General features: G+C 45.8%; 1 pseudogene; it reads left to right on the top strand.

Moving 5' to 3' along the window:
• LOC147709585 (uncharacterized) overlaps positions 1-27,678 on the top strand; it is a 50,682-nt pseudogene that overhangs the window by 21,106 nt on the left and 1,898 nt on the right.

Here is a 27,678-nt window from a genome sequence, read left to right as displayed (position 1 = left end):
ATGCACATGAACACATGTGGGCTGCACTTGCAAGACTACCATTGTGTGCAACCCGGTAACTGGGCCCAGGTAGCCTGGTGCAGAGGCGTCTCTGCCGTGTTAGATATTGACCTGGGTAGGCCTTATAAAATTGGACATTCCTCTGTAAAGCATTTTGGTTTTGTCTGCAGTGACACTTTATTATACACATGGGGGAAATCTGAGTGCAGTATCGCTTCTTTTTGGCCTACAGAGTCCAGCGAGATATCAAACTGGGATGAAAATTGTTCACCCAATTCAGATATGACCCAAGCAGATAAATGTACATCTTTTGGGTCATCCAGAATGTTCATATTTCTCCGGCTCTGCTCAGGATCAGAGAGGCAGGCCTTTTGTCGCCCTGCTGGACCAAGGTACTTGCATTGCTCTCCAGCAGCATGAACGAAGGCCTCCCCACACAAAGGGAGCAATTAACAGTGCTTTTCTCAGCTCCTGAGTAGTAAGGGGTGGGAAGAAGATCTGCATCTGTTAATTGGCTATAGCACTGTACCAAGGTTGGGACAGCCCACTGAACAGAGGAACGTCTGGAGCCAACACAGGAGGGGACTTTTCTTTTGACATTTTGGTGAGAAAGTCCTTTGCAGTGATGTCAGTGAGAGGAGGAGCTGAGGCCCCCCATAGGAGATGTGACTAGTAACATTTAGATAGCGCCATCTTGAAGTGGGCTAGCACGCTGTACAGGAGAGTTGGGACAAAAATGCAGAGGTGAGGTGACACCCTAGAATGGGTCAGAAGTATCTAGCTTCTAGAACTTTCCTTCCCCCTTAAAAAACTCTTGCACAAGAGAGAATGCTTTTTGTTTGAGCTGGACACTGGAACTCGATGGTGGCAGCTCCATGGACTGAAACGACAAAACCCCTGATCCCCCCATGAACTAATGACTCTACCTACAGTTGACCCTAGGACCAGTAGGCCTCTCTCTAGGACCAGGGAAGCTGGTCCACTTACACCCCCTTAGGACCATTTGGGGGAAGACCAGGACCTCTGTACCCGCACAGGAGGAGAGAAGAACCAGAGGACAAGAAACAGGAGAAAGACTGACACAGAGAGCCAGTAGAACCAGTTCCTCGCAAAACGTGTTCCTGGAGGCCTGAGGAAAAGGCTCCAGGTGGTGTGGGCTCTCCACCAGGAGCAAAATGAACCCACGATCTTGCAAAAGAGCTAAACGCGGCGTGATGGATCTTGGGGAGAAGGGTTTGACATTTGACCCACCGCAAAACTGAGCGCCTGGATCTCTGCTGCCAAAAGTCTTTCTAAACTCCAGAGGTAGGCCAAGGGTTGATGCAAAGTTTATGAATTTTTTATTTTTTTTATTTTTTTAAAAACCTTTATTTTAGCATTCAATAAAAATACAAGCATGGGCCTACAACCGCGGGGGCGGGCCGCTAGACAAATTAAGACCGCCAATATCACAGTACGACACACCTCATCAGCCGACAACCCAGAGGTCTGGCAGCGATTCAGGATACAACTTGTATTAGAATGCACAACTGGGTTCCAGGATGAGACAGAGGTTTCATTTTATATTATATAAGAGAGGATCAGGTGCCATACAATCAAACAGAAAAATGCGGCGGACAGGGTAAGAGACAGGATATGCATGTAATAACCACTATAATGGAGAATTGGCGCCAGAGCTCATAGATCGGTACAAAAGACCACACAATATACATTCCATATTGCGCCAGTTCTCGGGGCCTGCCCACCCAGAAATCAGGATATCATAAAAGCATAAGCACTAACTACAAGCACACAATAAGAATCTGAATGATTCGTAGCTATACTGATCCTTTAAGGAAAGAGAGAGAAGGAAAAGAAAGGCCATAGAAAATAAAAAAAGGCAAAATAAAAAAATACCCTGTCCAGCCCCCCACCCTGCACCCCTGCAAATGGCTACAGCCTGACCCCACTACCCGCATGCCTGTCGCCCCTAATAACTAAAACCCCAAAGGTAGGAAAAAGAATGGAGGAGGGCATATTAATGTGGCCTCCCAGCCCCTTTAGACCCCCTGCCTGAAACAGCCACCCCCTACCACTAAAAGACAAACTTATGACAACAATATAGAAGAAATTAGAGGGTACCGTGAGACACCGCCCAGCCTCTTAGAGCAAACAGTTGCAGGTCCAAAACTTGTGAAAGCCACTCCAACCCTTCCCCACCCAGTCGATCTTAACCTTGGCCCTTCCGAACCAGAACACGAACCCCTCCCAGCGAGACCCAAAGGCACACAAAGAAGTAATAAAGGAGAAGAGAGTCATCAAAAATCAATCCATGGCTACTCGCAAGCAGTGAGTCCACAGGAACTTTAGACGCTGAAGAACTCCCCCTCCTAGATGAACAGTCCCAATGTATCCTGCACAGGAGTCGTAGAGGCACCAAGAAAGGAGAAGATGACCACAAAATGAATGGAAAGTCACAAACAAAAGTCTCCGGGAGGGGAACGCCTTTTGATATCTCCAAAGCCGATAGTGGTGGAAGGTTCAGCAATACCACAACATCCTCGGGAACACCGTCTCCCAGGGCACCATCCGATGGTTCCAATACTTGTTTCCTCACGGGGTTCTCGCACGGAGTCAAAATGGCCGCGGTTTGAATGGCTCCAGATTCCTGTTCCAACAGTAAGGCTGGGTCCGACTTCACCAGGAGCATCTCAGATAGACGCGTGTCCAATTTGCTCAACAAGATATCCACATGTGAGCGAAACGCCCACATTTCTGCCAGTATTGACCTCAGCGATGGCTCATGCACCGTTTGATCCATAGTCTCATGCCCAACATCAATCACAATCACCTCCCCGGGTAAATATGGCATCCTCGGGGGGGACAAACAGGATCACGAACGTGCAGATGCGGAGGGTGACCGGTCTTTATTCGCAGCCACGGTCTACCCGGTTAAGGCCGCAGGCCAGAGACACCGAACCAACGAACCCCGGCGGGCCCAATACCGGGTCCGCGGGATGGGGACCCCCACCCGCAGCCAGCAGCAAGCAAAATCACTCCTCCGTCGAGCAATAGAAACGATTGCTGCCAAATTCGGGCTTACATCAAAGCCTCCACTCCGGTTGACCGGACCCAGCCTGGCTCTCCTGGCCGATGTTGTTGCACTACTGCCCGGCTGCGAAAGTACTCCAGGCCCTGGCTTCACCGCTGGAGAGGGCCGCAAACTTCAACTCGATGGAATTTTGTCAAACAAGCCAATAAAAGTTTCCGGATTTCACCATCGGAGTGCGGAACAGTTCATGCACTCAGAGACTAGGCGTAAAGTCAGGATAATGTACAGGATATCGTGGCAGGTTACGGAGGTCGGCGGAGCCGGGAGCCTAAGCAGCCATCTTGTTTGCTAACGTAGCTCCTCCCCCAAGTTTATGAATTATTAATGAACTTTAGTAGGGGTTGAGTGTGACATCCCCCCCCCCCCAGATCTTCCAATCCCGAGCCATATTGCACAACGCCGTCCGGAACCCCATCTCAGGGCGCTGCCACGAAAAAGAAGTGCTGTCACGCCCTCTGCCCACCCCTGCCCCAAGGAAAAGCATGGGCCTGGCCTCCATCTCCAGGACCCACCAGGGATTAGAACCTGGGTAGTTCTATCACCCACCCCCAGGGAAAAGCACAGGGGCCTGGGACCCCATCTTTGATCCCTGAAAGAGTGAAGGCTACCAGGGGAGTGCCATTGCACTACTCCCAGCTGTGTTGAGCTCTCTCCCATGTCTGGGGTAAGTGGACCAGCCACTACAAAGAAAACACCATGCCGGTGTGGAGCGGGCAGGAGAGACGCACGCTGCCAGAAGAGGAGAATACCAGCCAGGGCAGCCCCAACAAAAAGAAGCCATTCAGGGTAACCGGATGTGAAAAGGTATCCACAGCAACATTTTGAAAAAAAAGAAAGCAAAATGAAAACTTCATGGAAGCAACAAAGGAATGCATCAAGAGCTGCTTACTATGCTCTAAGGGGCTTCGTTTTGCCCAAAGCTCACCTTGATCTGGTGTCCCCAGGACGGCAGCGGTATCACTAACAACCAGAAAAAAGTGTGGGGGGCTGCAGGAGTGCAGCAGCCCCTCCACCCCTTCCAGGAAATACTAAAAACAATGACTGACCCTAAGTTAAACGGGTCATAGAAATTATGGCAGTCATTGCTTTTTAGCCAATACTTGAACTCCCCTTAGGCTGGAACTTTTGTTCCACAGCCTCAGAGTGCAGTGCCCTCTGTCGGTTTGCTCTAAGATTGTGGCCTAAGTCGATCAAAGAAAGAAATAGACACATGTAATGTGGTTTTTGCAATGCTTAATTTGCTGTTTCCGCTGCTATGGCTGCATGTTTGTGGCCAAAGTTGATCAAAGAAAGAAACAGACCCACGCAATGTGATTTTTACTGTGCTGTATTTGCTGACAGTAATGATTTATTATGAACGGTTTCCCTGTTTCATTCATTATAATAACGGCAAACGGTAGCCATGCTTTAATAATTATAATAAATACAGATGGATTATGGTTACTGAAGTCAGTGATATGGTGATGCATTAGGATGCTTGATTTAAGGGGACACCCTTGTATATGGTTTGAGCTATATTGCATGGGAGGAGGTGCTCAGATTTATGGGGTTATGACCCTTTAGGGGTCAAAGGTAATGTGACCAAAGGTATTTCCACCAACCTTATGTATATTTGTAAATTACTCTGTAGTAGTAAGTATTGTGTGTAATATATGTACTTTTCTTTTTCTAGAAAAAAATCCCAGACTGGTCAATCCTTTATTGAGTAGTATTGCATGCCAGTGTTGAATTTAACACTTGGCAGGTACCCCACGAAGGAGGGCACGCCAACCAGGACACAACAATGGCCAACTAGTGAATGTAGACTGTGTAGGTGGCCATGTGAAACTTTACTACACATTGTGTGTGTGTGTGTCCAAAATTGATTAAAACCCATTGTGCATTAGGAAAACCTTTTTTCTTAAAGCTGGGATAAGATCTGCTCGTCAGCCACTTATTCTATCTCTATTGGGTGTGGTGATTCCATTGATTTGTCAAATGAGAAAGTTTTTAACAATTGCAGAAAAAATGCTGACATCTGTAGTTTAAATTTATTTGTTTATGCCCTTTTTAAAGGTACATTTTATAGGACTGGATAATAGAAGGATAGTTGTTTTTAGGCACCTGACACTTTGAATTTTATGCAGCTTTAAATGATTCTGTTTCTGGTAACCTTGGAAGTTAGGCCTTACAGATTATGTGAAAGCACAGAGGCACTTTATTATTCATCTGCACGATGGAATATAATGTTTTTAGCTTTATTGAATTGTTTAATGACATGCTATATTATCATCCTATGGTGGTTGGTTTTTTAGCTATTTGTGTGATTAGTCTCTATAGACCATGTGTAAGCACTTAGGCACTTTATCGTCCATTTGTATAATGGTATATAAGGTTTACAGTTTTGATTGTATTGTTTCGGGAACTACTAGATCATTGTTTGTTACTTTAACTATGACCAATGAACGACTGTGATAAAGATGTGTATATGTGGTATCAATGTCCCAGTATAGTGTGTCACCATTGAAGCATTTCTTATGTACAGTTGTTTATTAATTAGCAAATTAAGGGAAATGAAAAAGGTCCTAGGTAATTAATATATCAATTTTGTTTAGATGACTGAGGAATTGTTTTTTATATGATACCAATGTTTTAAATTGTAATGATTTTTGTTAATCAAACTATGAAGAACTACTTACTATTGCATGCCAGTGAAGGGTGATTACTAGTTCACGCCACCTCCTATGAGTAGGCTGTTCTGCTCCATTACCATGAGAGTCAAGTGCTAAAATGGAGTGTGTGGCTCCCAATGAGGGGGTAATTGTGATCCTATTAGTTGTACAGGTCTCACTACTAATAGCCTATTTCCTTGCATTCTGAGTATGCTTCCCATGCTCTATATAAACATATCCCAATCATGATTTAATGTCTTAATGTTTTAATAGTCTTTTGATCCTTTTCATATTTAAAAAAGACCTTGCCTATGAACATAAACCCCATCCACAGATCAGAAGAGGGTAAGATGAAATCCTGGAGAAAACAATACAGGGGACTAGATGCGATATTCACAAGAGCAGCTGTCAGAAATGGTGAGATTATGGGGATGTGGTGCCAATCAAGAAACCTAGCCTTCCTTAAATTGAAGCTCAGGAATTTGGGAGCCACCAATTATTAAACTGGCTGCACAATGCGCCAGGGTAGTACTGAGTGCAGTCTCTGGTGTTGTGAATACTGCTCTGGTAGAAACAGGGGTTCTCTAGTTACCATTAAGTACGTCTGAACTCAGTACAGGCGTGTTCCTGAAGCAGGCCACCCAAAATCAAATGTTTGACCGCCATGTGTCTGGTAAGGAGATTCTGTATTCACCAGCCTTGGAATTCTGGTGCAATGGATAGGGACACTTTGTGGCCAATAGTGGATGCTTCACGACACAATACCGTTAAATGGCTAAAATTGCAGTTTTGTTCTTTTCATGCCTCAGACTAAAACCTGTTATTCAAACTGACTTCAGTATAACTCAGTTCCTGCATTTCATGTAATCTTCTCAAATCAGCGGCATCTTTAATCCAGTTATGTATCTTTACTGACCTGAAAGTTAGTTAGGAGAGTGAAGCAAAATGTTTTGTTCTTAAGGGCATTTTAGATTCAAGAGATCTTGTTAAAGTATCAGACTTCAGTAGGAGTGTTGTACTTTTATGTCACATTTCAGAATGTGGGAGTAAAGAGTGTCCTGATAAATTGGCACTTTGATTTGTACACCAGTTAATAAACGTGGTAGACGTACTCCACATGCTTATTGTTTGAATGTTGAGGCCACCAAATAGATGCAGGAATAGTAGAACAAGGTACAGTAGTTTTTAAAGTCTTTGGATTACTATATCAAAGAGATGCTTCCTATTGATCTAGCAAAACAACTGCTACAGTGACCATAGAGCATATGTCTTTAGAGCTACTCCCGTCCTGATGAAGGCCTCCTCAAATGTTTCAACGCAGCTGAAATATAAGACGGATTTATGAGCTTTTTGTGGACCACACTAATGTGGTGTCTATATTGACTCAAACCTTTTCTTTGAGACTCTGGTCTCTAAAGTGGCACATACTTGCTTGTGACAGATTTACCTGCCTAAGGAAATCCTACCTTTTGTTACCTCAAATTATCACATCCCCGTGGCGGGTGTACTACTACACCCCAGCTTAGATTATGGGAACTCACATTACCTAGGCCTTCTGGGAGAGGTTTTACGGAGGCTTCAATAGGAATACCACCATTCCTAGCAGCCAACATCACCTCCCTACCAAGCACAATTGAAAGTTGTGCGACAAATGGTTCCTGATACATCCAGGGACCATGAGGCCAAGTATGCAGCAAAACACAGGAAGAGAGAGACCAGCCATGCTCCAGGCCCAGAAGTAATGTGTGGTTTCGGACTTGTACTCCATCGATAAGTAAACCCAAAATGAAGTCAAGAGGCAATTCCCAGCAGAAGCAAAAGAAATCCAAAAAGGTTTGCCCCCTTCCCGCTTTAGAGCGAGGTTGCGCAGTTAGTACTCCAAAGACCCCATTCTGTCATTGAGTCACACCCATTACTGGTCATCACACAGATGTGCTCCAAATTTCCTAGGTTATTGTCAAATCTGCAGCAAAGTGAGGCCTTGAGGGAGGCTATGCTTCAATTATTCAGAGTGGTTCCGGTTCCCTATAGCGCATCTTCAGGCCCCGTTGATCCGGGTAAGGCTCTTCCGGTGGGTCCTCCCTAGCACAGTCTGACCTAACCAGACTCAATATAGTCCGGCGCCAACCCGTGCTATTACCACCTTGCCCCAGACTCCGAGAGTTATCCTTGGATCTGTGCCTGTCCCAGCCCTAGTAGTGCCCTCTTTTGACTCCGTTCATCTGGCGGATCTGGATCAGACTTTAGCACCCTCTCGGCATATGCCTTGGAACGAGATTACAAAGGCCAAACCTTAGGCTACGAGAGCTCCCCATCAATTCCTTTCTGACTTTGCCGATCATCCAGGAGTCTGGAGGACATTTTTGGTTGTGTCTACAGTACTGGCCAGGGATTCTAGCAGACTCCACAGGTTCCAGACTGCTATGAGGAAATTGACCAGCTTCTGCCCCCTCATTATGCAGATGAGGGCCTCTATTTCGACTCTCAAAATGCTAGTAGCCTAGCCACCTCACACGGAATGACCTCCCTCTCCCTTGGGTCCCTCCCTGACAAAGGAAAGAGCATCATCTGCAGTGCTAATTTGCAGCACTGCTGAGGTTTTGATCTTGCAGCTACCTACTTTTGACATTAAAACCAACCTACTTCAGAACTTTCACACCGCCGGCCTTCCATTTCTAAGCTTTGCTTCTTTTCAATGATGTATTACTTGATTGGTTAACTACGGCTTGGTCCAATTCTGGTTTTTCTTGAGCTTCTCGATTGCTCATCAATTAGGATTCTTATAAAGCGCATCTACTGACCTGTAAGGGCGTCAAGGCTCATTGGTTCAGGTCCACTGCTGTACTACAGTCTTTTCTGACACAACATCCCAGTTGGCAAGTCTATTGGTGCAAGCTTGTGTTCATAAAGTCACGTGATATGCATTTCCTTGAGCTCCCTCTCATAGGGAGTCCAAGAAAATTGATGCCGGTTTTCTCCCGCTTCACTTACTCTTGGTCATTGAGTGCTGTTTCGAAGGAAAAGTCCCTCGTACGGCACTAGACATGAGTCTCTGCCCTGAGTGCCCCAAATACAGTGATGTCTGGATACTGGGAAAGATTTCTAATCCTGATTGTAGTGGTTAGTGTACATCGCGCGAGAGTCGCGCAATGTCACTCTTTGAATTATTCACGTGCGTGTAGCGCATGTGTTATCACGCGTACTTTGTTATGTTTTAAATGGACACTCACGCATGGTGGGTCCGTTAGGTGGAAGTTCCTACGATGCTTTCCAGTCACCGTTTGGCTTTCCATCGAGGGGACGCTTTGCGCATGGGTGGAGTTGTATTCAAATAAACTCCTACTTGAAATTGAATTGATTTTCCTGGATTTATTATCCTGCTACATTTGGCGACGATCGGGGAAACTCCACCCACACCCACGCAGAAGGATTTAACATTTTCCATAGATTTCATCAACCCTTACCGACTTTCCAGATCCATAAACCCGGCTCTACTCGACGTTCCTTCACGAGTTCTCCGGTCGGATTTGACTTCTACAAATTAAGGGTTTGTTCCGGAAAAGGTACGTGGGAAATTGACTTTAAAAGCGCCCATTGACCAGCACTTATATGTCGAGGGAATAACATTCCCAGCATGACAGCAGCGCTGTCCTTGCACCCTGGTTCGGCGCTCAGACATGGACTGGGAGCCTGTGTTCGTTCTTCACGCGACTGTACAACACAGCTCAGGGAGGAGAAAGGCTAAGTGCGCATGGCGGTTTGGTCAGCCCCAGAGAGCCAGCTAAACTGTCATGCGCACTTAGCAGGGCCCACCACTCCACCCCTCCTTCCTGCTGCTGCAACTGCAGCATTAGTATGGATGACCCGTCCCTCCCTTGGCTCACAGACTGTAGGAAAAAAAATAAAATGAATTTGATTTTTATTGGTTGCCTTTGGCTTTCAGCGGCGGGGTGGGGGCTCCTCCGCTATAACGGAGGAGCTGCCCCTGGGAAACATTATCCAGTTGCATCCAGAACACTGTCTGGAGCCTGGTGCACTAGCTGATGTCTGACCCTAAACTCCATGACAAGGAGGAGGAGAAAGCTGGAGGGAACGAGGTCAATTGGGCATCTCGCTGAGTGGATCCTGGGAACTGAGTGTGAGATTCGGGTGCATCGGGCCCTCTGCACTAATCGGGGCATCCGCCCGTGAGCATGGAACATAACCCTTGCATGCCAGCTGGGGTTGCAGTGAATCTGAAGGGCCGTAGTCCTGTTGTAGTGCTGTGGTGAAGATAGGGCCTACTCCCTATACAGTACTGTGACCCAAAATGGCAGGCTGCCTTAAGTGCATGGAACGCAACCCCTGTATGCCAGGTGGGGGCTGCGGTGAATCTTAAGGGCTGTCACCCTGGTGCAGCGCTGTGGTGATGATAGTCGTCACCCTATGACCCAAAGGAAAGGCATCACCGTGGGTGAGCAGAGAGAGATCCCGGTGTGCCAGGTAGGTAGTCGTAGAGGAAGCAGTGAGCCCTTGCCTGTGTACCGCGTGCTTCTGTGAACTCAGAGCTGCTGCGTTGTCATCAGAACTTGAGTCGCAACCTCAAGTCTGGCATTGAAGACAGAGCATGCTTACTATGACAACTGTGCAGCGCTGCGGAGGTGCAGGCCCTGTACTGACCATGACGAAACTACCACTCATCGCCGGCACCAGCCAAACTTGACCATGATCCAGGATTTCTGAAGGCTCCTTAGCCTTCCGCCTCCTCTCCAGAAGGGAAGAGTGATCCTTGCGTCACAGAGCCTTTGTGGGAGAAATCTGATCTGACTGAATTACCGAGGGTGCTAGGACACTGTGGACTTTGAATAGCCATTGTGGGACTTCTAAGACTCGTATTCTCTAGCGGAGCCTACCCTGAATGTTGCCTTAAGTAAATTGCATAAAGATCCAGTAGCTAGAAGAGCAGGACACTGTTGCCAGCGTGAACAGTTGTAAAATACTAACCTTATGGAAGAGTTTGTTATTATTTAGTGTGTACCATATTTTGTTGTGTGTACATATACACACATACACACACACACACTACTTTGTATAAACCTTAGGATTTGGCTGAATATTCACTAATTGTGGTTTACTGAACGTATATTCTCTATTTTTCTTAATTGGTTTGTGATTTTTCTTATGTTGTGTTTTTACTTTATTACTATTTGTGTACTGCATAAGTACTTTACACAGTGCCTCTAAGATAAGAATGACTGCTTTTCTGCCAAGTTACCAGAGAGTTAAGCCCAGGTTAATTTCGTGACTTTTGTGCATCACCCTAACAAGGACTGTGAATGTTGCTTGAATAGGGTTTTCATTACTCTCAACAAATAGGAATATGCTACTTACCAGTATGCATCTGTTATTGGCATGTAGGGCTGCTGACATTCATATCTTGTGCATAGATCGCCCCCTAGTGTTGGGTCCGGATGATTGCACTTGTTGTCTTGGAAGAGTCTTCGAAGTATCACGAGATAGGTGACTCCTCCCCTGGACTACAGTGCGCATGGGCATCCTCTCCATCCTCAGATTGTTTTTCGCCATTGTGGCAGAGATGGAGATAGTAAAGTAAGAGATGGCCATGCCAGAGAGAATGCCGCAGCTGCTACAGGCACCGGGGAGGAGGGTGGGCGATATGAATGTCAGCAGCCCTACATGCCAAGAACAGATGCATACTGGTAAGTAGCATATTCCGTTCGAGGCATGTGGGCTGCTGAATTCATATCTTGTGCATAGACTGTATAGCAGTATCTCCTCTAGCGGTGGCTACCTGTGCCAGCTGCAGCAGTTTGAAAAAGAGTTTTGAGGACAGCCTGGCCTACAGCAGCTGGCTGTTTTGTTTGCACATCTACACAGTAGTGTTTTGTGAAAGTGTGTATGGTGGTCCATGTGCCTGCCTTACAGACATCTTCAAGAGGAATATTTCCTAGGAAAGCCATGGATGCCCCCATTTTCCTAGTGGAGTGTGCTCTTGGGGGACGGTTAAAGTGCGTTTTACCTTTTGATAGCATATCTGAATGCATTTAACTATCCATCTGGCTATTCCTGATTTTGAAATTGGATTCCCCTTGTGTTGTGGGGCAAAGGCAACAAACAGTTGCTTTGTTTTCCTAAAGGATTTAGTTCTGTCCACATAGTAAAGTAGAGCTCTCTTTATGTCTAGTGTGTGCAGGGCTCTCTCAGCTACTGACTGTGGATTTTGAAAGAACACTGGCAGTTCTATTGATTGGTTGATATGGAAATTGGATACAACCTTAGGCATGAACTTAGGGTTTGTTCTAAGTACCATCCTATTGGCATTTACCTGCATGAAAGGTTCTTGAATTGTAAGCGCTTGTAATTCACTCACTCTTCTGAGTGAGGTGATGGCTACTATAGAATGCAACTTTCCACGTTCGGAATTGTAGTTCGCATGAATGTAAAGGTTCGAAAGGAGGGCCCATGAGTCTGGTAAGCACTATATTGAGATTCCAGACTGGGGAATGTTGGGGAAGGTGGGTGCCTAGGAGGAATCGCCCTTTTTAAACCCTCCATGAAGGCTTTGATTGCTGGTATTCTAAACAGGGAAAGGTGTTGCCTGTTTTGAAGGTATGCTGCTATGGCAGCGAGGTGTAGCCGTATTGAAGAGTATGCTAAGTAACATATTTGTAGGTGCAGCAGGTACCATATAATGTTTTGTATTAAAGCATCTAAGGGGTTTATTTGGTTATTGGTGCAATAAATAACAAATCTTTTCCATTTAGCCGCATAGCACGCTCGTGTGGTTGGTCTTCTTGCCTCCCTAACAATATTCATACAATCTGGGGGCAAGTTATGGTATCCAAACTCTAAGACCTCAGGAGCCAGATCGCTAGGTTCATATGATTGGGATCTGGGTGTCTGATTTCTCCATGGCTCTGAGTTAGAAGATGAGGTACAAGGTGCAGTCTTTGATGGGGAACTACTGAGAGTTCCAGGAACGTCGTGTACCATGGTTGTCTCGCCCATGTGGGAGCAACTAGGATTAGTGTGAGGGAGTGTTGCCGCAGTTTGCGCGCCACTAGCGGGATTAGTGTTGCCGGGGGAAAAGCGTACGCAAATCTGCCTGACCAGTTCATCCATATCGCATTGCCCTGTGACAATGGATGTGGGAGGATCACTGAAATAGTATCGAGAGACAGAATATCGACCATCAAGAATATCGTTGACAAAATATCGACTGACAAAATATCGAGTTTCTATCTATAAACAGGTAAGTACAAAAATATCGAGTTAAAAATATCGTATACAAAAATATAGTTGAAAAAAATATCGACTTTACTCAAAACAATGTTAAATTAAATTGATATTAAAAATTAATTACTAAAATATACTTAAAAATACTTAAATTAACTTATAATAATGAAAGAATTAATGAAAGTAAAAAAAAAAATTAATTCATATTTCTTAAAACATATATATATATAGTAACAAAATATAATTAAATAATAGCCAATATTATTAACGTACAATAACAAAAGTGTAAAAATTACTATTCCCACTACAAAGAGTGCAAGCATAGGGTAAGCGTTGGATAGCGTAGGGGTTAAAATTACTATTCCCACTCCAGTGGGTGCAACAGTAGGGAAAGCGTTGGATAGCGTAGGGGTAAAAATTACTATTCCCACTCCAAAGAGTGCAACAGTAGGGAAAGCGTTGGATAGCGTAGGGGTTAAAATTACTATTCCCACTCCAGTGAGTGCAACAGTAGGGAAAGGGTTGGATAGCGTAGGGGTTTAAATTACTATTCCCACTCCAGTGGGTGCAACAGTAGGGAAAGCGTTGGATAGCGTAGGGGTTAAAATTACTATTCCCACTCCAGTGGTTGCAACAGTAGGGAAAGCGTTGGATAGCGTAAGGGTGAAAATTACTATTTCCACTCCAAAGAGTGTAACAGTAGGGAAAGCGTTGGATAGCGTAAGGGTAAAAATTACTATTCCCACTCCAAAGAGTGCAACAGTAGAGAAAGCATTGGATAGCATAGGGGTAAAAATTACTACTCCCACTCCAGTGGGTGCAACAGTAGGGAAAGCGTTGGATAGCGTAGGGGTTAAAATTACTATTCCCACTCCAAAGAGTGCAACAATAGGGAAAGCGTTGGATAGCGTAGGGGTTACAATTACTATTCCCACTCCAGTGGGTGCAACAGTAGGGAAAGCGTTAGGGTTAAAATTACTATTCCCACTCCAGTGGGTGCAACAGTAGGGAAAGTGTTGGATAGCGTAGGGGTTAAAATTACTATTCCCACTCCAGTGGGTGCAACAGTAGGGAAAGCGTTGGATAGCGTAGGGGTAAAAATTACTATTCCCACTCCAAAGAGTGCAACAGTAGGGAAAGCGTTGGATAGCGTAGGGGTTAAAATTACTATTCTCACTCCAGTGGGTGGAACAGTAGGGAAAGCGTTGGATAGTGTAGGGGTTAAAATTACTATTCCCACTCCAGTGGGTGCAACAGTAGGGAAAGCGTTGGATAGCGTAGGGGTAAAAATTACTATTCCCACTCCAAAGAGTGCAACAGTAGGGAAAGCGTTGGATAGCGTAGGGGTTAAAATTACTATTCCCACTCCAGTGGGTGCAACAGTAGGGAAAGCGTTGGATAGCGTAGGGGTTAAAATTACTATTCCCACTCCAGTGGGTGCAACAGTAGGGAAAGCGTTGGATAGCGTAGGGGTTAAAATTACTATTCCCACTCCAGTGGGTGCAACAGTAGGGAAAGTGTTGGATAGCGTAGGTGTTAAAATTACAATTCCCACTCCAAAGAGTGCAACAGTAGGGAAAGCGTTGGATAGCGTTGGATAGCGTTGGATGGCGTAGAGGTAAAAATTACTATTCCCACTCCAGTGGATGCAACAGTAGGGAAAGCGTTAGATAACTCCAGAGAATACAACATTAGGGAAAGTAAATATTTCATATATTATTCAAAAATCTAAAAATCTAAAAATGAATGTATATCAATAGTTAATTAAAAATAAATAAAAATGTTATCTAATATAATAATTAATATTTTAAATTTACTAATAAACAATAATTATTTCAATTATTCACCTATTAATACAAATTAATTAAACATTAACAATTAATTATTTAATAATTTAAAATTATTTTACAATTACTTCCAAATAAATACATTTTAATACATTTTATTATTTAATTAATTATTAATAAATTACTTCCCACCCTATGCCCCTATAAACCCACAACCCGCTACAGAAATTAAATTAGTAACATTTACATAATCACCAATTAATCAATTAATATAAATTAACAATTATAATTAAATTAACAAATATAAATTAACAATTAATTACTAATTACTATCAATAAATAAATGTACATATTTAATTAATTATAATTAAATTACTTCCCACCCTATTCCCCTATAAACCCACAACCCGCTACAGAATTAAATTAGTAAAATGTACATAGTTACCAATTAATCAATTAATAATAATTAATTTCCAATAACAATTAAATTAATTAACACATATTTATTAACAATTAATTACAAATTACTATCAATAAATAAAATTACATATTTAATAATTATAATTAAATTACTTCCCACCGTATTCTCCCATAAACCCACAACCCGCTACAGAATTAAATTACGCAATAATTATAAAAACAAAATTCATTAAATAAAATTATTTATAACATAAATACACACTTTTCATACATATTATAACATAAAAATACACTATAAAAAATTATATATTATTAAAAAATCGATATTTTTTACTATCTATATTATATACTTCGATATTTTAACTATCTATATTTTTAACAGTCGATATTACTTCACTTACCTTAAAAACAATATTTTTGTTATCTATATTCTGTCCTGTCAATATTTTGTCCAGTCTATATTAACCCCTTCCATGCTGGTGACGAACCCCAGCCGTCATGCACTACGGTGCTCGTATGCTGATGACGGCTGGGGTTCGTCATGACCCGCCCCTGTTCGTTTGTTTACCGCACGGGGCGGAATTGGGCCAGCAGGGAAGGGGTTAAAAACTCGATATTATGTCCAATCGATATTTTGGACTCGATATTATGTCTGTGCACCGATGTGGGAACCTGGCGGCAAAGTATTGGCATTTCGAGTTTTCTTTTGTGACGAACAGGTCTATTTCTGGGTGACCCCACTCCTCGAAGAATGGCTGGAGGACCTGGGGGTGAATCTCCCATTCGTGTAATTGCTGGCTGTGCCTGCTGAGCAGGTCGGCAGCTTGATTGTCCTTCCCTGGAAGGTGTTCTGCTAGGAGAAAAATGTTTTTGGGAATCGCCCACTTCCAGATGCTTTGTGCCAGATGGGACAGCTGTGGAGAGTGCGTTCCTCCCTGTTTCTGGATATAGTACATCGCGGTCATGTTGTCCGTCCGGATCAACACCGTCTTGCTATACAAGTATTTCTGAAATGCTTTTAGGGCTAGGAATATCGCTAGCAACTCTAGTTGGTTGATATGCAGTCTTTTCTGTTTGTTTGTCCAGAGCCCCTGTACTGTGTATTGAAGCATATGGGCTCCCCAGCCTGTCAGTGATGCGTACGCTGTTAGTACTAGTTGTGGAACCGGCTCTTGGAACAGTCGCTCCTTGGAAAGATTTTGTGGGTTCCACCACTGCAGAGAGTTGTGAGTGCGACTGTCCACCAACACTAGGTCTTTTAGTTGTCCTTGAGCCTGGTTCCATTGCCGTGCTAGGCATTCCTGCAATGGGCGCATCTGAAGTCTGGCATGGGGGACAATGAATATGCAGGAGGCCATCATGCCTATGAGTTGCATGAAGACTTGAGCTGGCAAAGAGTGTTTTGGCAGGAATTTGCAAATAAGTGTCTGCATACTGGCTATCCTTGCTGAGTTTGGATATGCCTTTGCCACTGAGGTGTTTATGGTGGCTCCCAGGTACTGCTGTATGTGGGACGGTTGCAGATGTGATTTTGTGTAGTTGATTGAAAATCCTAAGCTGATTTTGCTTGTATTAGTCAATCGTCCAGGTAAGGGTACACATGTACGTGCTGCCTCCTTAGATGTGCTGCCACTGTCACTAAGCATTTTGGAAACACTATTGGAGCTGTGGTAACCCCGAAGGGCAAAACCTTGAATTGGCAGTGTTGATCTTCTATTGTGAACCTGAGGTATTTTCTGTGGGCTGGATGGATGGGTATGTGGAAATACGCATGTTTGAGGTCCAGTTTTGCTAGGAAATCCCCCTGTTGTAGCAACGGGAGCACTTGTTGTAATGTTATCATATGAAAGTGCTCCGACAGTATGTATTGATTTAGGGGTCTGAGGTCCAATATTGGTCTGAGAGAGCCGTCCTTTTTGGGAATAAGGAAATATAGGAAGTATACTCCTGTCCCTTGCTGTTGGAAAGGGACTTGCTCTATGGCCCCTTTTTCTAGCAAGCAGTTCACCTCTTATTGTAACAGGGTGATGTGTTCTCTGGACATTGGACGATGTCTGGGTGGTATGTTTGGTGGTGTAGAAGTCAGTTCTAGGCAGTAGCCAGACTGGATCATTTCTCTCACCCACCTGTCTGTGGTAATTGTGTTCCAGACAGGTAGGAACTGTTGGAGCCTGCCTCCAACTGGTGTTAAGTGGTCTGGAGGTAGTGTAATAGAGTCACTGTTTTGAGGCAGTGGAGGCTCTGGTGTTATTCCCTCCACATCCTCTTCCCTTGGTATTGTTACCTCTGAAGCCTCCTCTGTGTGTGTTTTGGTAAAGGAACTTTGTGTGTTACCTTTATATGAGGCCGTTGTTTGTGAGGTATGTCCTCGTGTATTTGCCCTGTACGAGGAGCGACGAAAGGAGCCCCTATGTTGCTGAAATTGCAATGCCCCCATTGATTTTGCCGTCTCTGTGTCCTTTTTCATTTTATCTAAAATGGTGTCGACAGCAGTGCCAAATAGAAAATCCTGATTCACAGGCTGGTTAAGAATGGTGGATTGCACCTCATTTTTAAAGCCAGAAATACGTAGCCATGCATGTCTGCGGAGTAGAACGCTAGTGTTGATTGACCTAGCTGCAGTGTCTGCCTCGTCAAGCGCGCATTTGATGGAGGGGTTTGTTATGAATTTTCCTTCCTGTATGAGATCTTGGGCTTGTGCTTTGAAAGGCTCAGGTAGGTGTTGCATTAGGGTTTCTAGCTGGTCGTAATGCGCCCTGTCGTAACGAGCCAGTAGGGCTTGTGTATTAGCGATCCTCCACGAGTTGGAGGCTTGTGCTGCTACTCTTTTCCCTGATGCCTCTAGTATTTTTGACTACTTTTCTAGGGGAGGTGCCTCCCCAGTGGTATGGGAGTTGGCTCTTTCACGTGCGTTGGCCACTACCAGGGAATCAAGTGGTAACTGTCCTTTGATGTAAGTATGGTCTGTAGGAGCTGCCCTACACTTTTTTTTATACTGGGTTGATAACCCGTCCCCTGGCTGTATCCTTAAATATGTCAGGTGCATGTTTCAGAACTCCCTTTACATTGGGAAGTGTTTTGACACTTTTTTTCTGATGTAGGGAAGGTGTCAAACAAGAAGTCTTCCTCAATAGGGTCGTTATGCATATCGACGTTGTGGAACTGTGCAGCCCTGTCTATGAGTTGATTAAAAACTACGGTGTCATCAGTAGGTGACAGCTTAGTAGGGTAAGAGGACATATCAGGGATGGGATGGGTGTTGTAAGGGTCAGTTGGCTCTTCCCATGGTCCCTCTTGTGGTTCAGGGTCCTGTGGGAAGTCATATTGAGGCTGTGGCTCATCCCCTGTGGTACCTTCATCGTCCCCGTGATGAGAAGGAGAATAAGGAGTGTATGGATAAAAAGGAGAAGTAGGCATGATAGGTTGAAAAGGAATGAAGGGTCTAGCAGGAGAAGTCCCAAAGTCCTTTTTCTTCAGTGGAATAGGGGACTGAGGTTCAAAGTCCATAGGCCTCTTTTTCCTATGCAGGATGGTAACTTTACCAGTCTTTGGGTTGATATACATTTTTGCTTGGTCGTCAGAGGGATCTGGGTGGAGGAGTTCTTCCTCAACAGTCCTGGGTTGAGTGTTCGACTTTGGTTTGTCGACGACTTTTGGTTTAGCAGCCGATTTTTTTCGGCATGGGCCGTTTTTTCGGGTCGACCTTGGCTTTCGTGTCGACGTGGTTTTTGTGCTCCGTAGGCTTCTTCGGAGGAGTGTCGTCTTCCGAGTCGATGTTCCTGTTCGGATCGACTGGAGTTGTTTTTTTTGCATGAGTGTCCTTTCCCGAGTCGATTGTCTTTTTTGGATCGACTGGTGTTTTCGGAGCCGGTGTCTTCGGGCCGATAGGTCGTTCTGGCTTCGACGCGGGCTTAGGTATGGCGCCTTTTGCCAGGTTGACGGATTTTGGTGCCGAAGGCTTGTTTGGGTCGGCGACCTTCTTTGGTTCGGCGCCCTTTGGTTGTGTGGCCTTGTTCGGTTGGACAACCACTTTTGGCTCGACAGGTTTGGGCTGCACGGCCTTCTTGGGGTCGACAGTCTTTTTCGGCTCTACGCTCTTTGGCTGTGCGGCCGTTTTTGGATCGTCGCCCTTCGGGTCGACAGCCTTCTTTGGCTCTGGAACCTTCTTTGGGACGATGTTACTGGGCCCTGGGGTTTTAGAAGGTTTAGGTTTCGGTTTCGGTTTCAGAGCCGAGCCGGATGACAGGGCTAGCAAAACTTTTTTATGATCTTGGCTTAGGCCCTTTGGCGATGCCTTGACCGGAGCTGTTGTTAACGGGGTAGATGGTGTCAGGGGCAGGGTACTCACGATTTGCCCCGGGGGGATGTCGTCATCGGAGTCCGAGTAGTCTTCTACGGTGACGATCTCTAGGTCTGAGTCTGGCGCTTTTTGTAGATCTTGGTCATCATCGAAGATGTTGTCCGGGTCTGGTGCCTGTCGCTGCATATCCTGCCTGGCGGCACGTCGGTTCCGAATAGTTTTCTTGGATCGAAACTGTGCGCAGGCTGGACAGCTTTCCTCCTTATGGTCTGGGGAAAGGCACTTGCTGCATACTGAGTGCTTATCAGTGTGTGGGAACTTGGAGTGGCATTGTGGGCACCTTTTAAATGGGCTTCTTTCCATCGACGGTCGGCTCACGTGGCGTCAAAAAGGCCCAACGGCCCGCGTCGACGACCGCTTGGAGATGGAAGACTGGATCGAGTAGAGAGGTACCGAGCGAGAACAATACCGTCGAATCGAAGGACTCTTGGCCTTTAGAAAAGTTTTGTTTTTGATTCCAAAGTTGGAGTATAGGAGTTTGCATCCTAACCCAATGGCGGAAAAAAACAATCTGAGGATGGAGAGGATGCCCATGCGCACTGTAGTCCGGGGGATGAGTCACCTATCTCGTGATACTTCGAAGACTCTTCCAAGACAACAAGTGCAATCATCCGGACCCAACACTAGGCGGCGATCTATGCACAAGACATGAATTCAGCAGCCCACATGCCTCGAACACACAATTTCATACACCTGGTGCAAGAATCGACATGCCTCTTCAGGCTTAGTTATCTGATGTTCATTTGTTTGTTTTATCTTTGACCTGTAAAGCCTTGCTGTGGGCAATTAAGGCTCACTTTCTGACTCTATGTCTTTTCCGGATAAGCCCTCTTCATTCATTCACCCTTTGTGATGCTTTTTTTGGAGGAGGGCTTACTTATATGTTCCTTCTTTGTGAAGCCACAGTGAGTAATTTGATTGTTACTTTTTTGATGTTCAAGCCATTGAACCCAATGCTGGCCCCTCCATAAGGGCGGTGGAGCGCCGCCCCCGCAACTACCCGCAAATAAGACTATAATAAAACGGGTTTTAAACCTGTTTTATTATCGTTGTATTTTAACCCCTAGTCCTACCCCCAGGACTCTGGCGACACTGTGGTGGGGAAGTGGCAGTGCACTTCCTTGTCCCTTCTCTGCGCATGAGGGTTTGGCCTGCCGTTTCAGGCCGGCCAAACCCACATGCGCAGTGAAGCTGGCACAGGTTCCCAGTCTGCCTGGGAGCACACAGTCCTATAACTCGGGCCAATCCTGACGCTGATTTCATGCTGCATCAGGATTGGCCGCAGTGCAGTCTGGGTGCTTGTCCCAGAAGCAGGAAGAGTGCGATGGAGCAGACGGTCGAGGCGGCTGCCAACAGGTAGGTCATTTTTTAAAAACAATTATTTCCTCTCCTGCCTCATCCCCCCCTACCCCCCAGTTCCGTCCTCCAGCCCGGTCCACCACTGTAGCAGGTGACGGGCCGCTCCTGATTGAACCAATGACTAGTTGCACTCTGGCTGCTGACTTTCGAAACTGTCTCCTCTATTGCAGTCACTTCCACGCGACGTGTCTGTGATTGGCAGGCGCTTTCAGTGCAGCCACTTTACACTACATTGTGTTCTATTCCTTACAAATTAGTACTTTGGTGTTTTCTCTCAAAAGTGGTGTTGCCCTTCCATTTGAGGCAGGCTAGCACACTCCCTGTCTTTTTAGGTCTCGCTCTCGAGACCTATTGTTGTGGAGATGCCGATTTCACATCGTGGGCGCGCACGCCCAGCCCCCCGGAGCAATGCACATCCCCAGGAAGTCAGCCATGCCTCTCTCAGTCGCGCACACACACACACACGCAGGCACAGACACACTGCATACACACACGCTCGCACACACACACACCCCCAACCTACTCACGGGCTCACGCGCACACACATCACGCGCACACACACACACACACACACACACACACACACAGTCACACACGCGCATCCACACACTCGAAGTGCCCATCTTCTGTCTCGCTAGCCTGATGCACCAAAAAACAGTGTTTACACGTCCCCCTACTCACCGGACTGACTCAGGACTCCCCCGCTGCTCTCCAGGCCGGTCTTTCCTCCTCAGGTGTGTAGGGTCAGCGGCTCAGGCTTGGCAGCAGGCGGGGCTCTCCATGAGCACGGGGGCCCCGCTAGCTCACACACAGCAAATCTTCCGGCTGGCTTCACAGGCACAGGAGCGCAGGGTAGGCTCCCGTCTGCTTCCTGTTTGCGGCCCTGCCTCGCCTCAGGTTCAGCTCCTTTTCTCAATGACGAGTTTCCTAGACGTCTGATGTGCACGCTCGCGGCACATGGAAACGCGCACAGAGTGACTTTCGTGTGCGCCCGTACAGCTGAGGTGCATGCTCGCACGCTCACGACGTTATCTTTCGCTTGTTTTTCTTGGCTTTTGTAACACGTTTGTCTAGATAGTCTGCTTCTACGGCCCTTCCTCGCCCCTTCTCGCCAGAGCTGTTTTGGCTGCCCCTGTGTGTTGACGCCTTTCTCTCTGGGTAAAAATAACATTAGCGTTTGCCCCTCTTGGACGTTGTTACGTCATCGGGTTCGCGCATTAGCAGCTGGTCTCACTCAGCAACACTGCAACCAAGAGCCGGGCTGCGAGTACAAGCACTGAAACAACAATACAGCCAGACGCAGTGCCACGCAGGGGTTAACCAGCCATCTATCATGCATGTCAACATTTTACAACAACAAAGTGGAAGATTTGAATTCAAAGGAGGGACTTTTATTAAAACAGAGGCAATTTCAGGTTAAGGAACAACGCCAAAAAACGTGGGGGCTTCAAATGTCGGGAGTCACCCGCTTGAATCGGGTCCACTGGCATGGATGAAGTGATTATAGGCACTCGCACGCGGGTACTGACCTCACACCCCCTGTCCCCACCACTCCACGGCTCCAGTGCCACACATTTAGTTAGTGACTGAGGTGGAATGGAATGTGGGCCGGGGTCAGCTGCACAAAAATAGCTGTCTGGGCTCCCTTTAGTTCCTCTTGGCTCACCCCTGCGTGCTCTAGCTTCGAGCTCTCTTCAGGCGATAAGGAATAGCGCTACCCCACAGTTGTCAGGAAGTGACCTCTGGCATGCCCTCGAGGGCCCTAATCGCCGGACGCCCAGCCAGGCTCGCCTGACACTTAGAAGTGTCCTCACCCGAGAAGACGGGCTGAAAAAAACCCGAAAGAAGATTAGAAAGGCATGCCCTCAAGTAAACTGAACACCAGGCACACATGATATTGTGTGTTGTGCACAGATCTCCGTACTGGGAACTCCGGGATGTTTTTTCTTGATCTGAGTTCGGGACCGTGATTTAAAGCCACGGCCGCCTGCTCCCTGTTCTGTCACGATACATTAATCCGAATATTGTTGCTATGTCCATTTAACGCCAGCTGCTTTAAAAAGCCCAGACACAGACGTTTATCATTTCTTTTGGTGGCACTACAAGTGCCTAAATGCTCGTTGTGGCCCCCCCCCCCCACCTTCGACCCTCCCGCGGTATAACCCCTATTTACTCCTCCCACCCATAATCATTGCCTGAAGGAACCCTCACCCTTTGGCCGTCGCATATTGCTTCTCGTCTGCGGGTCTCTCCAGAGAAGCTTAGGGCGTCATCGCTTCTCATTCAATCTATTTCTCTTGTACCGCTAATTGTATTCTCTTCCGAGGACAGTCACCAATCTGGTCTATACAGTGTGCCATGGGCCCTACGGCAGGGAAAGAAGTGTCCCTGTAACCCCCCGTTTATATTCCTAAATACAGCAATAAGGGCTTCAGCCGTGCTTAATTTGTAAAAAAAATAAGTGCCAGGACTATCATCAGGAGACCACTGCAGCTTGCACCACACATTGCCTCTGCCATGCTACCAATGATAGTAGCAACACAACTAGTAAACATCACACTCCTACAAGTGTGACAATTCGGACCATTTCAGGCCCCAAATCTATAAGAATGGCTTGGGAAGCAGGCTATAGTCACTTTTTTGTGTTATTGAATTAATAACTAACTGTTGTCATGGTCATCTCTAAATTACTAAATTAGCCCAACAGCACCACCTTGTGGCAGAGTATCACAACGGCCTGTGTTGACAATTAAGTGGTACTGTGAGCACCGGAAACCACCGCCTCAAATTAACCACTGGGGTTGAGTGGGCCCTCTGTGACACTGCAGCTGCTGCACCAAACGAAAGCTACGCCCCTATCACCATATTATCTGCTTCAAAGAGTTATTCTGCGATCCTTCCTCTTGGTTCGCATCTCCTTCATCTCCTTCTCCGACATAATGATTGTTCTGGCCATGGCCATGGCCATGACAAGGACCGGAAGCACCTGGCCTTGTCTTGAGGTAGCACCTCCGATTTTCGTAAGGTATCTTACCACCCTTCCAGTTGTTGTTGAAAGGATGTTGGCCTTGTTCTATACCCCGCTAATTATTTTTTTAAGCTCGGACCTTTTGTTTATTCAGTACATCCAGTTGTCGAACCAGGGGTGTCCTAACCTCCTGCTTTAGCAACTTCAGCAGGGTAGGGTTCTTTATGCACCTCTTCTGTCTGTAACTGGGCAGACAAAAGCTGATAGATACTGCTATAACGAAATACAGCATCAATAAAACACTAAGCAGGAGCAAGGAAGAATGAAAGATGGGTAAATAGAATAGGGATAGATGTATGGAATATTGGGTGAATGGGTGTAAGGATGAGTGGGTGGATGAGTAAATTGAGTGGATAGATGAACGAGTGGGTGAAAGGATGAGTGAATGGATAGGTGGATGGACAGGTGAAATGATGACAAAGTAACGGGGCAGATACTTAGATGGATAGTTGAAGCAATGACAGAGTAAAAGGATGGTGATAACTTCCAACTGGAAAGATACGTCAAAAGTTACTTATTCGGCCTGGTGGAATGCCATATGCTTTCATCACAGATTAGACACAAATGGTGTCACTCCTATTTCCTTGGCAATTAAGAGAGATCTACTTTGGGTTCCTCTTACTTCATATCTCTCTTCCCTCTCTTCCACAACTCCTTCGTCTAGTATTCCAGCCCACGAGTCTGATGAGGTTCGTAAGCCGCCATGATTAGTCCCTTGTTGTCTTGTTACTATAAATTATTATTCATTATAATTGTTCACTCTATTTTTATCAATTCCTTGTACTTTTATCTTTATTTTTATATATATGCATACAATGTGTACTTTTCACAGTTTACCATTTGGTCTTCTGCTTCTTCCCATCATATTATGTCCTTCTCCTCCCCCTCTCCCCCTTTTTCCTTCACTCAGACATTATTGTTTATTGATTCCTTCTATTCATGCACCTTATGTATTTTTTATTTTTATATACTTGTTTATATTTATCTTGTATGATACATTTCTGATGTACAACCCTTTTGTACTTGGTTTCAATAAACTTGAACTTAAAAAAAAAAGGGATAGATGGATAAATGAGTAGGTAAAAATGTGATTGAATGGATGGCAGAGTGGATGGACTGGTAAATGGCAGAATGGATGGATTGTTGGGTGGGGACGGACGGAAGAGTAGGTGAATGTCGATGGATGGATGGCCGATTGGATGAATGATATGATGGATGGATGAGGGGATGAATGGATGGATAGAGAGATTGATGGCAATGGATAGATGAATGGACAGACCAATTGATGGCATAGAGGATGGATTAGATGGAAAAATAGATGGGTGGCAGAGAGGATGGGTAGCTAGATAACATAGGTAGAGATTGAATGATGGATGAAAGAATTAATGGATGACAATGTAAAGGTGGAACAGTGGATATCAGCAGGCGAATGGAAGGGTGAAAGTATGAATAGATAGATAGATGCTTGGATCGAATACACAAGGGAGCTGTTGTAGGGAGAGTTGGGCTCACTTGGTTTGCTTGATAGGCGCCATCAGAGGTGCAGTAGAAAGTGTGTGTGGGGGGGGTATTTTAATTTTCGGTCTACTCCCTTGTGTCGGAGCATGTTGGGACAGTTTATCCTACCCATGCTGGGGTCATACATGTTTCTCTCCTAGGTTATCTCAGCAGAAGTATCGGGGCATTCTTCATTGTTGGGAAGACTCCCATTTCTGGGATACTGATTCTTGAGACTTCGATTTTATGTCCACACTATAGACAAAGCAGTGGCTCCGAGCAGAGGCAGCATTCGTTGTTTTCACGAACTTAGCGCTCGTGCTCGTTGCGAGGGTAACCACGTGTGTTTGTTTCCCTTCGTGGATGCTCCCTATGCGGGTGCACCCCTGAGCATTATGTCCTATTTATATAGTAGCTCTCTGGATGATGTGCAGTTGTTTGTTACCATGGTGACCAGCACGTCATTTTACATGCATAGTTGTGTTTTTCCCCCTGTCAATGGGGCGATTAGCGCATTCTCCGTTATTACGGTGGCATCTGTTTCTGGAATGTAGTTTCTTCTACAAGGGAGTGAATGTCTGCGGTTTGAAGCCAGCCTTTCTTTGTTTCTGTGACATGCTTTGTGTCCACAGGGCTTTGAGGTTTAGCGTTCTCCACTGCCTTTCCATTAATTAATAGGATAAGATGCCTTGTCACCCACCGGAAGACACTTGTTAAGTAGAAGGCAGGTATTAATGATAGCACTCACAGATGCCTCACACTAAGCACTTTTACACTACCAACACCCCTATCGCATCCCTTTCAGACTAGGAGTCACACATGGAACCAGAACCACTCTCCCACCTCTCACAGATGAGCACCACAATCTACCAACAGCTGCCTGAAACCCTTCACAGGGTAGGAGTCTCACACAACCCAACATCACTCATACCCATCTAGCAGATGCACTCTATTGACACTCCCACTCCTCAAAGAGTAGCAGTCTCCTACTCAAGACAGTGCTCATGCCATTCACAGACTAGCAGTCACCCGCTGTCAGACCCCTCGTGCTTTTAGTATCAGCTGTCAACTGCTCTCACACGGCTCATACGAGCAGTCCCAAACTAAAGACAACATTTTCATGCCCCTGAGAGAAACAGCCCCAAGCTACCAGCTGTGCTCTCATAGGACAAACAAGCATTCTAGCAATTTCACAAACAAGCATTATACGAATAGACTGCACTCTCACCCCCCAAAACCCCTTATCAAGACTAGCCACAAAGCAAATAGGTCTGGCTTAGGTGCCTTTTCAATAATGGTTGGGTTTCAGTTCCTCTTATTTTAAATGGACGAGTGAGTAAATGCAAATATGAAATAATGGGTGGATGAGTAGTTACTTACGTGAAAGATGGGCGACCGATTGCATAGAAGATGAGTGAGTTGATTGGGCGTATGCATGGATGAGTGAGAGCATGGATGGAAGCATTCAGGTACTTTGTTATATCCCAGACCTATTGGCTTTGCTAATGCTTTTTAGGTCTCGTCTGGTGTTGCAGCGCAAAAGCGCTGTCGCCAGCGAGACTTATTGTCATTGTGATGCCTCTCAAGGGAGACAGACCGGGGCACGCGCAGATTGGAGTCTGTGGACGCGCTTACATACAAACAGCGCGCTCGCACACGCACCAGCCGCCCCCAGCCACTGCAATAAGTACTTGATTGCGCGCTTGTGAAGATGCTGAAATCTGAAAACGCGCGCACATGCCCCAGCCGCACACACACGCCCCAGCCACTGCACGCGTACTCCATGCACCAGCCCCCACGGTAGAACCAAGCTCGACTCACCGCACTTGCATCAACGGCCGCCCTCGCTGCCACTTTCTGCCGCCACCGCGGGGCTCTCCCTCAGGTATGGGAGCCCCGCGTCACCATTTTCCAATCGGCCAGCCCTCTGTGGGCACGGGCTTCCCCCGGAAGTCCCGGCCCACAACAGGCATGACACTTCCGGAATTCGTGCAAAATCGGACCGGCGGCATGTTTAGACTGGTTGTCATCGTTTAGGGGTTCGGCTTGTTTTCGTTTTTTTTTTATTCAATTTCCACTTAGTTTGAGATTTTTCTTTTTAAAGCACATTGAGGATGTTTTTATTCCTGAGATGGGACACTTCCATTCTACAGGTAGTAGTACTTTGTTGCTCTCCAATCATCTCCTGTAGTAGTTAGAGTAGTGACTCTGTCCTTTTTAAAGGTAATCGAGTTTTATTCTGAGATGGA

This window comes from Lissotriton vulgaris, chromosome 6, assembly GCF_964263255.1.
Source record: "Lissotriton vulgaris chromosome 6, aLisVul1.2, whole genome shotgun sequence".
NCBI classification, from domain to species: Eukaryota; Metazoa; Chordata; class Amphibia; order Caudata; family Salamandridae; genus Lissotriton; species Lissotriton vulgaris.
The sequence above is the reverse complement of the archived record's forward strand: the minus strand, read 5'-3'. Positions and strand labels throughout refer to the sequence as shown.